Source organism: Mustela erminea, chromosome 7 (genome assembly GCF_009829155.1).
Source record: "Mustela erminea isolate mMusErm1 chromosome 7, mMusErm1.Pri, whole genome shotgun sequence".
NCBI lineage: Eukaryota > Metazoa > Chordata > Mammalia > Carnivora > Mustelidae > Mustela > Mustela erminea.
In genome coordinates, this window is record NC_045620.1 from 35495641 (window position 1) to 35511979 (window position 16339).

General features: G+C 42.6%; 1 protein-coding gene across 3 annotated transcripts in view; it reads left to right on the forward strand.

Annotated features, from left to right (window-relative positions):
* The first annotated feature begins 527 nt into the window (after window positions 1-527).
* Window positions 528-16339, forward strand: part of SNAP25 (synaptosome associated protein 25) — an 85133-nt gene continuing 69321 nt past the window's right edge. Inside the window, exons 1-2 of one of the 3 annotated variants that reach the window (XM_032351412.1) lie at window positions 552-703; window positions 9356-9424. The gene's annotated coding sequence lies outside the window, so the exon portion shown is untranslated. Of the gene's footprint in view, window positions 704-9355; window positions 9425-16339 lie in introns of all 3 variants that reach the window. The other 2 variants (XM_032351413.1, XM_032351411.1) reach the window with 2 other exon arrangements.

The window sequence follows — 16339 nt, forward strand, 5'->3', positions numbered from 1 at the left end:
GCAGCCCACGTAGCCTTGCCATATATGGAGCTGGTGAGGGTTGACAGGGATGCCCCTTCGGAGCCGCTTCTTTAGAAAAAAACACATTGCAGCTGAAGTCCCCTCGGCTCCCTCCTCCCCCTCTTTCTACTCCTCTGCCTTCCCCTCCCCTTCTATGACTCAACCAAAGACAATTCAGCGGGGGGTGGAGGGATTATATATAATCGCATATATGTCGCATATTAACACAATATAACAGAGAGATACATATATACATATACATAGACACACAAAGAATATCAGAAAACCAGTCGCGAGATAAATGTATTTGCCTGACACCGGGTGTGAAAATGGAGTCATTTAAGAATCGTCCCGTTCAGGTGTTTATAATAAACCCTGAAATACGAAGGTTTGCAGTATAGCGCACCGGGAGCTGAGTCAAGCGCTCCGCACAACTCGGCTCCTCCCCTCCCACCGCCGGCCTCCATCCTCCCTCCGCCCTCCCCTCAACACACTTCCTCCCCGCCCCTCCGAGAGAGGGCTATTAAAAGCTGCTGACGTCAAAAGGGACGGCCATCTTTGATGAGGGCAGAGCTCACGTTGCATTGAAGACGAAACCTCGGGGAGGTCAGGCGCTGTCTCTCCTTCCCTCCCTGCTTGGCGGCTCCTCCACACTTGCAACCTGCAAGGGGCCGGGCGAACACCACCCTCTGAAGAAGCCAAGGTAAGGAGCCTCCACCTCGGGTCGTGGTTCTGGTTTTGGATGGCTGCATACCCAGAGGGGACCACAGCCAGGGAGACCAAGTGAGCTTGGGCAAATACAAGTATTTGTGCACCTAGGGTGCGGTATTCCGTGTGTGCGCGTTGGGATAGCTCCGGTCTGGGGCTTTATAAAGTATTTTCTAGGTGAGCTGCTTGGGGAAAGGAGGAATGGGGACATTGCAGATGGAGCGATGGGAAGGAAGCGCAAGGATACGTACCGAATAATAACTTACTCTTTCGAAACAGTAGTGGGACTCTCTCTCTCTTCCATTTTGCGATGCAGTTTTCAGAGATGTTTAGGCTGCTAGGTTTTTTATTTTGTTTTCTATCGACCAAAACAAACAAACCCTGTCGTTCTGACCCTGTTATTTTGACTGTTGTCGTTAAGGCGCTATTATCCAGGGAAGAATTAGGGAACAGGCAGGTTGTGGGCGCTGGGGAGGCGAAAGCAGAAGGGGGAGTTCCCGCCCCGGGCAAGCTGAGCTGCAGCCTCCATGCCCCGCGGACTTGATTTATGCCGCCTGCTTCACGTCAACTGCAGGCTGGCGGAAGGCGGGCGGGTCGTGCTGTGTGGGAGGGCTCTGCGGAGGGCTGGCGGGGGTGGGCTCGCCTTGGGGACTGCGGCGGGCCGCAGTCAGCACCCTGGACAGCAATACCGAGGGCCCTCGAGGGCGCCCGCGACCTTTCAGCACCGCGGACAGCGGTCCGGCAGCAGCAGCGCCGCATCTACCCGCAGCAGAGATGCCCGGCCAGAGCTGGGTGTTTAGGGCTGGAGACCAAATTGCCTCTCTGAGATCCCGGTCTCACAGAGACTCCCTAATAGAGAAGGCATAGTAGGTTAACAATTTTAAAAAAGAAAAAAATAAATCCTGCCCACAGGACTCCTTTGCAGGCAATTAATTACCTCTTCCATCCTCAGCTCCTTCATAGCTTCAGAAAAATAAGTCTACTTATGGAAATTTTCATGTTACCCCTTCCCCCCTTTAGGTCAAAAATAAACACATTTCTTAAATTAAAAAAAAAATATGCACTCATCCTCCAGTTGGATATCAAGGGTTTTGTTTTTAACACAGAGTTTGTCTGCAGACCTTCAGTGGGCATGAATGAGGTATATATGTAGGTACCATCAACATGATATTTCCATATAAATTTTTATTTGATTAAAAAAAGAGGGGGTAGTTGAACTAAGCAGAATCAACTTTAAGAACAAATCCTTCTTCCCCTTCTTTCTCCCCCATCCTTGTAATTAGGCATGAACATAAGCACATACTCACAAAAATACATCTCTGAGAAATATTACAGGTCCTCCAGGGTATAGATTTAATCTCTTTGGCCATGGTTTCAGAGTGAGTGGAAGTGTTTCCTATGGACCTTAGTTATCTCAAGCTGAGAGTTTCTGATTTGAACATCATTAAGACTGGTTTTCCTCAGGAAAATCCAACTGTGTCCTTCAGGGTAATGCAGGTGTTAGATTGAAACCAGACTCTGACCTAAAGATCTACTGCAATTTCTATTACGGCACTGCGGGATTTTGCTGAGACAGTGATAAGTACTTTAACCATTTTCTATTCTGAGGATTGGGGCCTCTGAGTGAAAAAAATTACCACTGGGATATTTCCTGCTGTTTGATATAACTAAAATTGGCATAAAATGACCAGGAGCAAAACTGTACTATTTGAATAGTTGTTAAATAAGAGTAACAGCGTCATAGGTAGGAATCTATGCAGCGCATTAAAAGAAACATGTCATGAATCTTTGAAAATCCTCACAGTAAGATCTTGGATTGTTTTTGTAAGTCATAACTCCAATCATTTCTATACTAGAGCTCCTAAAATGCTCTGTCAATATAGAGGAGGTACTTTCACTGCCGGCTATTTATTTCCTAATGTTTTTCTATTTCATGGATAACCATGTGTTTCCATATGAGTATATACTGATCTATTACTGTGTATAGTTGTAAAATTAATATTCAGTGGTACGTAAGTGCATGAAAAAATTTTATAACTCTGCAATCTGCAAGCGAAATAAACAACTGTGTTTTAGTGATGGGAGGAGGGGAGAAAAGATGAGAAAAGATGAGTAGGAGTCTTTAAAAATGCTTTGACTTCATGCTGCATGTCCAGACAGCTCTGCGTAGTTGCGTCAAATGAAAAAGCCTAACGCTGCCAGAATTACGTGCTTGGACATTAGTAATTACTGCTGGGTTTGTTTGCTAGTGGAAGACTGGGGGGATTGGGGGGGTGGAGGTAGAAGACCGCAGTGGAGCTGGCAAAGGGCAAAGATCTGGAAAGAAGTGGCGATGTGCACAATTATGGAGCTAATTCTAGAACAGCGTACTGAGAAATTAAAGAAAAACATAATTGAAGCATGAATTTAACATTTATATTATTGATAAGCTTCAGAAAAAAAATGAAGAGATTTTCTATTTTAAATTTTAAACATCCAGGGCAATACGGCAAGAAGAGGCTGGAGCAGATGGACATCAGGATGTGCCAGGAAACATTCATGCAGACCCTCCGATGGTAGCTGCTTGTTTGTTCATTGGCATTTTCTGCATTATCACCTTGGCATTCAGAATGCGAAACAGTTTATAATCTTCTTAACCTCTCCATGGTAAAAATCTCCCAAGAATTTACAGTTTTATTCCTACTTTGTTAAACATGCACAACCACACATGCACAAACACAATAAACTGCCCCTTAATTAGCTTGTCTAATGGAATTCCTAAACTCTAAGTGTTAGCCCCAGAGTGGTGTTTATCAACCAGAAGACTGATATTTCTGCCAGTGGCACCTCTTCCCATAGCAGCCAGCCTTCAGCAGAACGTGTAGGTTTTGATGATTAGTAGAAATAAAAGATAACTTGAGAAAGAGATTGAGAGTGGAGACATGAAGGATAAAAATAGATAAATCTGCTCTTTTATATGATGTACTATGAAAAAACCATTTCTCTCACATTACGAAGCTGCTTCTCAATTCTATAAAGGTAAGAAAATTGGTGTTGTCAGCCTCAGCGTAGATACATTTCTGCAGTGTCATCCCTTGTCAGCAAGGACCGACGTGATAGGAAGATATTGACCAATCAATGAGCACCAGATACATAAATGAACCCCATGGAGGATATAAAATCTCATGCTTATATGGTCTTTGACCTCAATAAGTTTATCATGTAATAATCTTAGTAAAAATAATAAACAACAAAAATTAATAAATAATACCAGAATAAAATACAATAAAATAGTGGAAGAAAATCCATGAAGGGAATATATAATGATTTGCCCACTGAGTGTGACCAGAAATAAAGAAGGTAAATTCTAAGGAGGACAATATTGCATTGGACTAGAATGATCTGTGCAAGAAGGCAGTACATCAGCTGATTTTTGGAGGTTGGAGAAGTGGGGGAGATCTGCTGAGTAAAAGTTACAGCACAGGCAAAACTACAAATAAGGCAGACCCAAGTTATGGACAGCAAATTTCCATCCATTTGGGTAGTGAGTCTCTTATGTTTGGGAATATGCTGGAACAGAGACTTGAAGCTTTCTATGGAATACCAAGTTGATGATTTAGTGCTTTATTTTCTAAAGTTAATTTCAGAGGAGAAGCTGATATAATAAAGTAACCAGATCCTTCTTAACATCTGGGAACTGCTATTTCCAGAATGGATTACATTTGCCTTCCTCCAGAAATAGAGGGGAGTAAATTGGTATAAAGGATGATTAATTAGAAGGAAAAAAAAAATCAGTCCTCAGTTAGGCATCCTTTAAGATCCCTTCTCAGGATATACGTGGACTTATGAGTCTGCCTAGAAGTTAATGATAAGGTTCAAATTTTCATTCTTGACTAGAACAAATTATTCAAGATGAGCACCTACCAGAAAGATTGCAAACCAGGTCAAGAAACCGGGAATGAGAGGCACCCAGAAGGTACACATGCACAATAGACTTGTAGAGCATTCTCTTGCATCCTTGGAGCATTCTGCCTTGTAACATAACACTGGCTGGCTGAATGAAAATAGAGGCCAGTTTTTCTGTGCATGTTTCAGGCTGCCTGACATATACAACCAGTCCCAAGTAGCTAAAACCTGAAGAAAAAAAAATCTATAGTAAAATTTTGGAAAACTGAGGTGAGGTGGACAGATAGCCTATTTCTTTCCTTACCATCCTAGCGGACTCTGCTGAGTCTCCTTACTCCAGGACTACCTCAAAGTCTGAACTATACCTATTTCATTTTTAATCTTGTGGTTACCACTCTCACAGCAGAGCTTCAGAATTACAAATGCTGTCAGAACTGCTGAACTGAAATAGTCAGAGACTCCATGCAGACGAATAAGTGGCAGTTGCAGACGTAGATCTTGTTGCTCTTTCAATTCTCACGCGGAAGTGTCGAGGGACTATGCTCATCTGTTCTTCACCGAAACACTGGCAGGTGAGACATCCTTAGGATAACATGTTGATTTCCAAGACGATTCCCTGGGGGGGAATTTGGAAATAGTGACGTTTCAGAGGAGGTCAAACTGGTGGTTATTAAAGTGAATGCAGAGGGCCTTCCAAGTATCAAGAGGGAGGGAGAAGACACTGTATAGCATTGAGGAAGCAGAACATGATGAGTGCAGAAAGGGTTTTAAAGTATAATTAGTTGTAAAAGGAGGAAGAGATTTCAGGGAAATTTCCAGAGAACTCTAGCTGCAGTGTCAGAATTACTATCACTGCTCTAATGATAATAGCTCCTCACTGCTACATAATTTTCTTCACAAGGATTTCAAAGCATTTCACCCAATATAAATGTACCACCAGTTTCTGATTTCTAAATGAATACTGCAAACCACAGTTATAGGATGAGTTTATATATGATATTAGATAACATTTAGTAAGCCATAGCTCTCATGTAGAAGAACAGAGATACCCAAAGCCATGATTAATCAGAATAGGTTTATGGGGGAGAAGAGTGAGCCACTAATTCTAAAAGCTTTTACCTGTACCAGTTCAGTAAATCTGCATAACAACCCTGTATTCACGGTATCGTTACTATTTCCATTTTACAGATGAGCAAACTGAGGCAACGGAAGGCTGAGAAACTTGCTTAAGATCACAGAGCAGAGTCCAGAGACTAAGCCATTAACTGTCTATTATGCGACCTCTTGCATCATCCACATTTTTCGTATCGGCCAAATCAGGCCCAGAGAATGTACAGGATTTCTTTTCCAATATCTTTTCCCCTAGATTGGGCTGCAGGGCATGATGGCAAAGATGCTGATCAGGAGCCAGGAGACCCAGTTCTAGCCCTGAAGCATCTGCTTGTAATTTCCTGTTTGGGAGTCCCCCTATCTTTACATAAGTCACTCAACCACCATTGAACTCAGTTTGTTTATCTATAGAATGGCAGATCTGGACTAATATTTTCCAATATCTGTACCATTCAGAAGTTAATGAAATTGGTGCTGCAAACTCTGGATAGTAGGTCTGGTTCCAGTGACCTGTTGATCTCAGCAGGCCCTGCCTTAACATTGCTTCAGTACCTGACCTGACTCCCACCCCCATTATGAGATTAATTTACATCCAGTCTCCCTCCTCTTCAATTTCTCATTCCCCCTCTCTCTTTCTCTTTCCCCCTCTCCCAGGAATTTCTTTCGCATCATCTTTCTGAAGTCTTATGGTCAGACTTCAGAAATCCTGGCTTTTTCCTCAAGGCCCTGATCTGAGCCATCAGTGTTTTGGGGACCTTTCACCCTTCTCAATCAGATTTATTGTTCTCTGGCACAGACTGTTTCCTACAACCTGCCTAAACTTTTTATAATTCTTTTCCCAGCCTAATTAACTGGCGGTTGCTGTTTTTTTTTTTTTTTTTATCCCTTTCTAGACCTAAAGCAATTTATTAGCTACTATTGCTTCATTTCTCCTCTTTCTTCCTCTGCCACTTGGAAAAAAGGAAAATACTTTCCTAGAATCTGTGAGCTCTTAAGTACTTAAACCATAACAATTCCCTGTGATTTGAATCACGTAATATTAGTAGCTAGTTCAAAAACTAATCAAGTTTGATGGATGGGTTAAGGGTGGAAAGGGAAAATAACATTTAAAAAAGCTTTAAGAGGGTGCCTGGGTGGCTCCGTGGGGTAAAGCCTCTGCCTTTGGCTCCGGTCATGATCTCAGGGTCATGATCTCAGGGTCCTGGGATCAAGCCCTGCATGGGGCTCTCTGCTGGGCAGGGAGCCTGCCTCCTCCTCTCTCTCTGCCTGCCTCTCTGCCTACTTGTCATCACTGTCTGTCAAATAAATAAATAAAATCTTAAAAAAAAAAAAAAACCTTAAAGGTCAAGGGACAAAGAAAAGGTGAAGCCTTAAAGCCTCTGAGATTTATAGTTCAGAGGCTAGCAGCTGGCAGTACAATGTTTATTAATTAAACTCAGTCACATGTGAATTGAAGTCCCATGCTCCCGAAAAGCTGTGTTTTCCCCTTGTTGCTAAAATCCCATTCCTCCTGCAATGTTTTACCAGAGTAAAGCATGGCATGACAAGAGGAGATCTTAACTGATTTCTTCACTGCTGTCTCTCAGAGGTTAGCCTCGGCAGCAATTTAACCGATGATAAGAACAGATCTGTATCCCCTAAAAGAGATGGGGGACAATCCTGTGGAAGGGTTCGTGTTTCCTTTTAAATGCTCAGTGATCACTCTAGAGAAATTGAAAGTAAATGACAGTGTCATTACCAGATTGACGCTGTATGACAGCAGCACTGGCTTTATGGATGGGCTTTCCGTGGTCGTGGAAAAATACACATGATCCTCTTAGCTAGTAAAGGAAGCCAAATTGTGTTTCCTGTGAAGTGGGAACTCAAATGACTCACTAATCTTTTCTCCTGCTTTGGGGTTTTTGTTGTTGTTGACCTGATTTGTTTCCTAGTACCCAGAGATGGTTAATGCTCTCGCGTCTCGTGTTTGTGCTTTCGGCTCCCTCCCCTCCTCCATCCTCCAAAACAGTCCATTTTATACTTGAAGAACAAGATTCTATTCCCACTAAAATGGTAGGTTCTACAAAATGACCACCTGGTCTCATCACTTCCCCATCGCTTCCTATAACCATATCCCACCAGTCACAGGTTTTGAACTTGGGAGATGACTCTTCATGCCTGCAGGCTTGAGCCAGTGGCTTCTGTTCTTTACGGTCCTCAGCACTTCTGAAAATGAAAGCCTCAGAGGTGCCCCCCTGAGGCCAGATTTGCACTGCACTCTGGCCCTGCTCCTATTTCAGACAAATCCATTTGTGTAGTTCTGAGAATTCTGCAAGTTGGACAGAATTCCTTTGCGATGGGGACTCTCAGACCAAATTGCTGATTTCCTTTCTTTATATTCATCTTTTGTACAATTTCAAAAAAGTAATGACTGAAAAGTTGCTAAGCCATGCATTTCTTGAATTTCTCTGCAGTTAGTCCCAGATCCGTCTGACAGCTCCAAGTAAATCAGACTGTGACTTATCCATTGATAAACAGAAATTAGAGGGACATACATGCCCATGTGTCTGCTAGGAAGACTATGCAATAGTCCTGTCAAGTGAATTTTTTATTTTATTGGAAAATCCTATTTTAAACTCACTGTAACACTAGAAATCAAGATAGCATTCCTGATTTAGGCCAGGGAAATTGCTGAACATACCCAATTTTTCCAATTCTAAGATGACTCTCCCTAGTATTCCTCAAACTTAAATCAGCCGTCATCATGGCACTTTTCATTAATTAATTAATTCAACAAATATTTATTGAGCATCTGTCATGTGCCAGAAAACACTGTACTGATTACCGAAGATAGAGCAGTAAATAAAGCATGCATGTTTCTGCCTTCATTGCATTTTTCTGGGCATCCCCTTTTGACATGTTATTATTTTAGAAGACGTGTTTCACATAGGATCCCTTTTTAAATCTAAGATATTAACCCAACTTAGAAAAGAACGTGCTTCTCTATTCAACATGCGCAATTGATTGAAGGTTTCTACTGAGTGGTCAGTATCCATAGAGGGATTGCTACATCATAAACAGAATATGTATTAACACCCTCAGTCATCAAGGAATTCAGTAAATGTCTAAGATATACCCTTACATAAATTTGTCTCTATGAACATGGCAATCAACTAAGATATCACTAACATTTCCTTTAAGTGCATATATCCCAGTCTTTTGGCACCTATCTCTATAGATCCTTCCCACCAGTCATGGGGGAAACAGGTCAAGCTTTGAAGAACATGGTACCTCCTCAGTCAGAAAATCTAGCCCTGACTATAAAGGTCATGGAACAATGTAAGAATAGGGTGACTGAGAGAAAGAGCAGCATTTTTTGATGACTACTTCCCAAGCCAATCCACTTACCTCCTCTGGGAACTTCCTGTCGTGAAACAAGGTTTCAAAGATTCAGGATCAAGTAGAAGTATGTATTAGTCTCCCAACTCTTGCCTTTAGAAATGTACCTTTTCTTCCCAATGAGCAATGCTCCCATCTCCCTTATATGATTTCTCACATAGCTTTGTAATTACATATGCATTTTTCTTCCTTAACAGACTATAAAATTTTTGAGAGCAAGGGCAATATGTTAACCATTTTTGAATCCTTGGTAACAGTGCCTGTCACACACCAGGTATACAGGACATGAATGAGTGAATGGGATTACCAACCACCCCTTTGCAGAAAAAAGAATTCTACTACTGTAAGTAATTCCTCCTTTTATTAACCAAATGTTACGATCAGAACAACTCAGGAATGCATATTCACCCTAACTGTTGGAATGAAGTTTGGTGCCAACGAAGCTCTTGTGTTCACCTCAACTAGCTGCCAAACTTTGGCCAATAATTTCTTTTTTCTGACCTGCTCTTTTATCACCTATAAGTCAGGGGTTAAAATGCTAATGAAGATTCAGGTGATTCTCAAGGAAAGTGTGGCCAAAAGCAGGTTTGTATTCAGGGATGAAAAGCCATTGCCTATGAGTGATTTAAGTCAAATTACATACAGAGCCAAGTTATTTGACATATATAAAATACATAGCTAAAATTCTTTACTTTTTACTAAGATGAAAAAGATGTTTTTGATTCTGCTGTCCACACATATCATAGTCACTGGGGGATAGAGTGGTTCTTCAGCCAACTTTGATTTCCCTGTTACGTATTTGCTGCTTCTCTGTTAGAATGGCGGCATGGTTGAGTTGGCTTCCCAGAAAATGGTAACTTTTCCTTTCAAACATCCAGTGTTCTCTTGCCTAGGAGAGAAAAATAAACTGAGGCATGATGTGGTAAATCACTCCCATTTATCTTTAAAAAAAAAAAAAAAAGCTGTTACCAGCTAAGGATTGAATTTTGCATTTCTTTTTCCCCAGCCCTTCTCATGAAACAAGTCTAAAACCATGGGTCAGTTACCCTGCACCCTACTTTCTCCAGCTGCAAACAAGGCTACCACTTGACGAACATAAGAAAAAGCTGACTAACTTATGGAATAACTGTGGTATGGTACTCTAGACCATTCGCATACATTTTCTCATTGAATCTCTATGGCAACCTTAAAAGGGCTTAAAATTCTCATCTCTGACTGCAAAGCCTGTGTTTTTTCCCAACTATGAATTTTCCTATCAGTTGCATACAATCCGTTGAGATCTACCAGAAAGCATGCTCTGGACATGTAGAACATGAGTCAGCAAAATCCAAAAAAACTCAGTCCTCTGGGCTAGAAAGTCAGGCGAGATATGGTAGTATGGGGAAGCAGGAGAAACAAAGTATCCAGCAAGCTCCTTGAGCACTGCATGGAGAGAAATGGCTGCATACTTGGCCCATTTCTGCCACTGCAATTATAGGACCCGGACCAATTTATGTAACCTGAATTGAGCCTCAATTTTCACGTCTATAAAAAGCAAGCAATAGCTGCCTTACGTATGTCACGTGGTTGTCATGAGACATAAAGGAGCTAATGCTTGTCAAGGTCTATTCCTTCCATCACTCTGCAATCGAGGAGGAAACTGTTATTACCGTGCTCTAGTAGCCATCATTTGCCATGCCAGATTTTCAGTGTTCTTTACTGCAGATGATGTGAAGGCTGTATGCTTCTTTTCCTCTTTATAATGTTGAGTTTGCTTAAAGACATAGCTATGTCTTGGTATCATTATATCTTAGTTTGCGCAGCATGCATGATAAAATGGGAAAATGTGTCAACAGTCTGGTTTTTCTACTTGGGGGAGGATTTTTAAAAATGCCTTTGAAGAGCATTTCTGCTTCCGGAGTGGACTTGTGAGTCTCCGGATAGTGTTTGGAGATACAAGAGGCTCAGTTATGGTTTAAACACTGGTCCCCATTTGCTTGGTGCCTGGAGACTTAAGGCCCTTAATGAGTTAAAAAGAGATGGTATGCAAAATTTCCTGCTCTTCTTTAGCTTGAGAAAAAGAAATTTGCTGTAAGCTATTTTGTGAATCGTTACCGAAGCTACATCTGTTGGCTTCATTTTGTATTCAGCTTTCTGTGAGGTTTTTTGTTGGGGAGGGTTGGATTCCTTACTAAATATTGTGTGCGTGCGTGTGTGTTTTGTGTGTGTACACAATACGCAAGCAGAGAGGTGCAAACACAGATGTTTTCTGGGAGGCGGCCTTGGGCACAAGATTCCGGCCTATCTCACCTCATTGTCAAAAGCTTTAGTTTTATTCATAAGCCAATAAATATAAAACCTGCATAGGTGAGTTACATGAGCTGCAAAATGGATGCTGCTATGTCGCATTCACAGAATGATTTCTCTTCCAAGTTCCAGATCCCCCAAAGCAACCCTGCCTATGGCCATGACCTCAGTTCTGCTTTTGGGAGCAGCCTGTGCATCTAGACCTTGAGGATAGGAGAGATTTGGGGGAAAATTTTTGAAACTCACATTGTCTTTTGAGCATCTACTATGTACTAGTTACTATATTTTAGTCTATTATACTGGTATAGTACTAGTATACTACAGGTATAGGATGGTCTAGTATACTAGTAGCTAGTTTTTTTTTAAATATTTTATGTGTTTATTTTAGAGAGAGAGAGAGAGAGAGAGCGCATGTGTGCAAGTAGGGGGAGGGGCGGAAAGAGAGAGAATCTCAAGCACACTCAGTGCTGAACACAGCCTCACAAGAGGCTAGATCCTGGGACCCTGAGATCATGACCTGAGCCACAATCAAGGGTCTGACAGTTAACCAAATGAGCCACCCAGGCACTCCCTACTGTAGCTAGTATTATACTTAATTTGTACAGCAATCTTCTACGTGGTAGGTGTTATTTTCTATACTTAGAGAGGATACTGTTTGATAAAGGGCCTTTCAAGGTGCTAAGTGATGCCCGTCCCCTCTCCATGAACCAGTGGATACATTAACTGGGTTTAGTGATCCAAATATCAGGCTTTCTGTTTTAGCCTGACTAGGGAAAAAAATGGTTAGGACCAGCAGCTGGAATCAGATGAGTTCTGCTCCAAGTCCACACTGGGACCCACTAAGGGAGAAAGGGCTGCAGAGATATGTGTAATCAGAACATCTAGAAACCTAAGGTCCTACCTTCCTTCTCCATCCATCCTTCCCAAAGCACAGAATCTTTCTCAGGAGGTTTGCAGCTTGGAGCCGACAAATCTGAGAGAAAAAAACCAAGTTGGGAGAGAGAAAGTTGGGAGCCATCATGAGCTCTGATTGCTCACTGCCCATTTCCTATCTCACAGAGTGCTTGAGCTGGGGTGAATAAGAAAAGGGTTGGAGGGGGTGGTAGAAGGTCTCTTCCCTGTACTGGTCTTCCCAAAGAGAGGAGGTTCCCATTTTAAGGGACAAAGTAGGAGTTGATGAGTCTTTGAACATCAGAAAAGTTCCTCTTTCTTCCACCTGGCTAGTACGAGAGAAAACTTGAGTTTGAACTTAAGATCCTAAGTGCAGTATTACTGACCCTCCACAATCAGTGACCCATTACATGAGGACACTGGTTCTTAGGCGAGGGTCTTCGGACCAGCATCATCATCATCGTCGTCACCGGAGAGGCTGTTAGAAATGCTGTTCTGAGGCCCCAGTCCACACCTACACAATCGGAAACTCCAGTGCGCTGGAGTCTGTGTTTTCATCCCCTCCGGGGGATTCTGAGGCAGGCTCAAGTTTGAGAACTAACGTGCTAGCGACCTTAGGAGCTCCTCAAGGGTTCACATTCATCTTAAACGGGGTCCGATGAGGATGAGGTATTTTCACTGTCTCTGCCTCACAAAAGCTGTGACCAGGAACTTAGAGAGGAGCGAGCTATCCTGGGCCACTGGCTAGAAGTCTCTACTTACTGAGGACAAGAGTCTTAGGTGGGGGATGCAGGGCTCCTTTTTATGCTTTTCTCCCCCTACAACAATGGCTCAATCTCTTGCTCCTAGAATCTGCCCCCCAAAACCTCTCAAAATGTAAAATTGCACCAGATGACTAGAGAGCCCCTTTCTTCTTTCTGCGGCACCAGCCTGAAGGATACCAGAGAGGAAAATGTACCCACTGTGCAAGCGATACAGCCATTCCCATGAAGGAATTCCCATTCCTCTTTTGGTCTCCTCCATAAACTGTCACAGGTACAAGGAGGCGACATGACCGCTTTTCATACATCCCTGCAGTTTCTTATTTTCTGCTCTGGACCCCAGCTCCAACTGCCCTTGAGGAAGGAAAGGATCCTGCTGGCTCACATTGCCCTTCTTTTCTGTGTAGAATCACACATTGGGGTTGCTGGGGCAGACTTCACAAATGGCATTTTTAAAAATGACACATGACCAGGCCCAGAGATAAATGACTTACCAGAGTCGCAGCTTAAGTGTTTGCAGCCAGGGCTGTCGGCTCACAGTTGAGTGCTGCTTCCGCTGCCCTGGCCTGCCTTGCCACTTCTGCCTTCACCTCTTCACGTTTTCTCGCCAGCACGGGGCCACACTCCAGGCTGGAAATCTCTCAGTCTGTTGTTACCCTCTGAGGCCTTCAGCCTCGGATGGTGACCCAACGTCTATAAAAGCAAGGAAGGAACATTCTTATGATCCTCAGCTGCCAGGCAGAGCTTCCTGAAAAGGATGGCTGTATGGCTTATGTCTTTTTGGTTTTGCACATAACAAAAACCCAAATATAAGTGGTTTGGGCAAAAATGGGGATTGACTGGCTCAGAGAATGCAAGTAAATGTTGAACAGCCAAACCATGGGAAAAGCAGAGGTTTACTATGGAGGTTCACGCTTTTCCCTCCTGTCCTTGATTCCTTCTGAGTACTGATTCTGCTTTCTCTTTGAAAAACCCAGTTCCTCCTTCCACGTACCAGAAACGTGGCTCCCAATTTGTTCTTCCTATACATCCACTATGGAAAAGGCACTGCCATTTGTTTCCTGTACCCCATGTTCAGAAATCTTGGGGAAAGACCCTGGTTGATCCAGCTCGGGGCAAGAGCTCACCTACACCCCTCAGCTGTGAATGTGAAGTGTTAAGGAGAATAGGACTTGGAAGCTTAACCACATGATTTGATTGGAGGAAGAACCAGTTTCTTGGCAGACATAGTAAGTCATATTATGGGTCCTATATACACAGACATAATTTTTATCAGGTCACTTACCAAACACTTGTCTTAATTCACCCTGTAAGTGTTTAGTGACACTTGCTTCTTTTTTCCAAATTGTTTCTCCTGCTATGACCTAATTTTTAAAACTTCATGGCATCTCTGGCAGGAAAGATGGTAAAAGAAAACAAAAATAACCATTTCTCAGATCTGAAGACTGGGGCCTAAGAATCTGACTGCCCTGGGGGCACCTGGGTGGCTCAGTGGTAAAGCCTCTGCCTTTGGCTCAGGTCATGATCTCAGGATCCTGGGATAGAGCCCTGCATGGGCTCTCTGCTCAGCAGGGAGCTTGTTTCCCACCCCCCTCTCTCTCTGCGCCTGCCTCTCTGACTACTTATGATCTCTGTAAAATAAATAAAAATAAAATCTTAAAAAAAAAAAAAAAAGAAGAAGAAGAAGAAGAAGAAGAATCAGTCAAATTAGTCAAAGGCAGGGCCAGCTCAAGGATGAAGATTAGCCAGATGTCCAGTTCTGTTCCTAATTCATGGATGGCGAACTAGTGGCCTTAGGCTTAATGTGACCCCAAAACTTACTTTACTTGCCCAGTGCTGGATTTGCAGATATCTTAAATATGAATGCCTTAAGGCAGCATATGTCCCCTCCAATTTGCCATAGAGCCTAACACTACAAAACTTTTTATACCTTGTTGTCCACTTGGTTCTGTTATCTTCCTCTATCCTAGAGACATTTGAGTTTCTTCTGCGGCCTGCCAAAGTTATGGCATTTGTGGTGGTTCTGTGACCTGCCAGAACCAAATACAAGAAGTTTGTTGGCAAATTGTGGCAAAATTCTTTTGCCACAATTTTTCCCTCAAGATGTCTTCATAAGTTAAATCAATATTTTGAGAGCTAAGATGGGGCAAATAAATTGCACTAAATAGACCAACCAATTTTTTTTACTTTTTAAAAATCTGAATACAATTAGCTTTTTGCTTTTCCCACTGACCCTGCTGGCAGTCTGGTGACAGCTATGAATCCCTTTGCAGAGTGACATTGTTTCAATGTATAAAATAGAATATGTAAGATCTCCTAAGAAACAAGTTGTATTGAAATACAATTATCAAAATTTTTTTTATAATTTGTGATATAGTAATACATGATCTTTTAAAAAGTACAGCATAAAATAGCAATATTTGGTGGAGAGTCTAACAACAACCACAATTTCAAGTGGTGATGAGAATATATATTTTGAGATATCTGTAACAACCATGGCATAATCCTAGAAGACATCTGAGATTTCTACTGGGTTCGAGAACCACATCAGGGTTCAGGACCCCCTCCAGTACTCCCAGTGTGGGGGTGGGAGTAAGCCAATGGAGAGGAAAGAAGGGTTGATCTACATGTCATGTGGGCACAGGCGATACCTAGGGTTCCCCAAAGCAGTTATTTTTTGCTGTGTAACAAATTATCCCCAAACCTAAAACAGCAATTTCTTATTGTTCTTGGGCCTCTGGGTTAGCCAGGTGCTTCTTCAGTCAGCTGGTAGACTTCTGGGGTCTTGTCGGTCTGTACCATCCTCACTTCCATGAATTGGTACTGCCTGGAGGTTCCTGGAGGTTGGTACTGGGTGTGGGCTTGAGTGGCAGGTAACTAGACCACATATCTCTCATCATCTGAAAACAGAAAGGGTGAGCACCAATATGGAAGCACTTTTCAAGTCTGTTTAGGTCACATTTGCTATTGTCCCATTGGCCAAAGAAAGTCTCATGGCCAAGCACAGAGTCAGTATGGGAGAAACTACAGACACCGAGAGGGGAGTTCTTCCAACCATTTTTACAAAATTATCTACCACAGCTCCCAGCAAACTTGGGAGCATTAGACAGAGGAAAGCCCTCCATCTGCCACAGGTTAGGCACCAGGCTCTGCCTGTCCATCCTGGGGCTAGACAACTCCCACCAAATGCCACTAAAATCAGGGAATTTAGGCATGGTTTATTATTAACCTGCCAAACTTAGAGCCCCTGGGCGTAAGTTTTAGATATCCTTGGGTCAAGAAGGCACCTGGAACATCTTGCTACATCTCTCCAAGTTGAC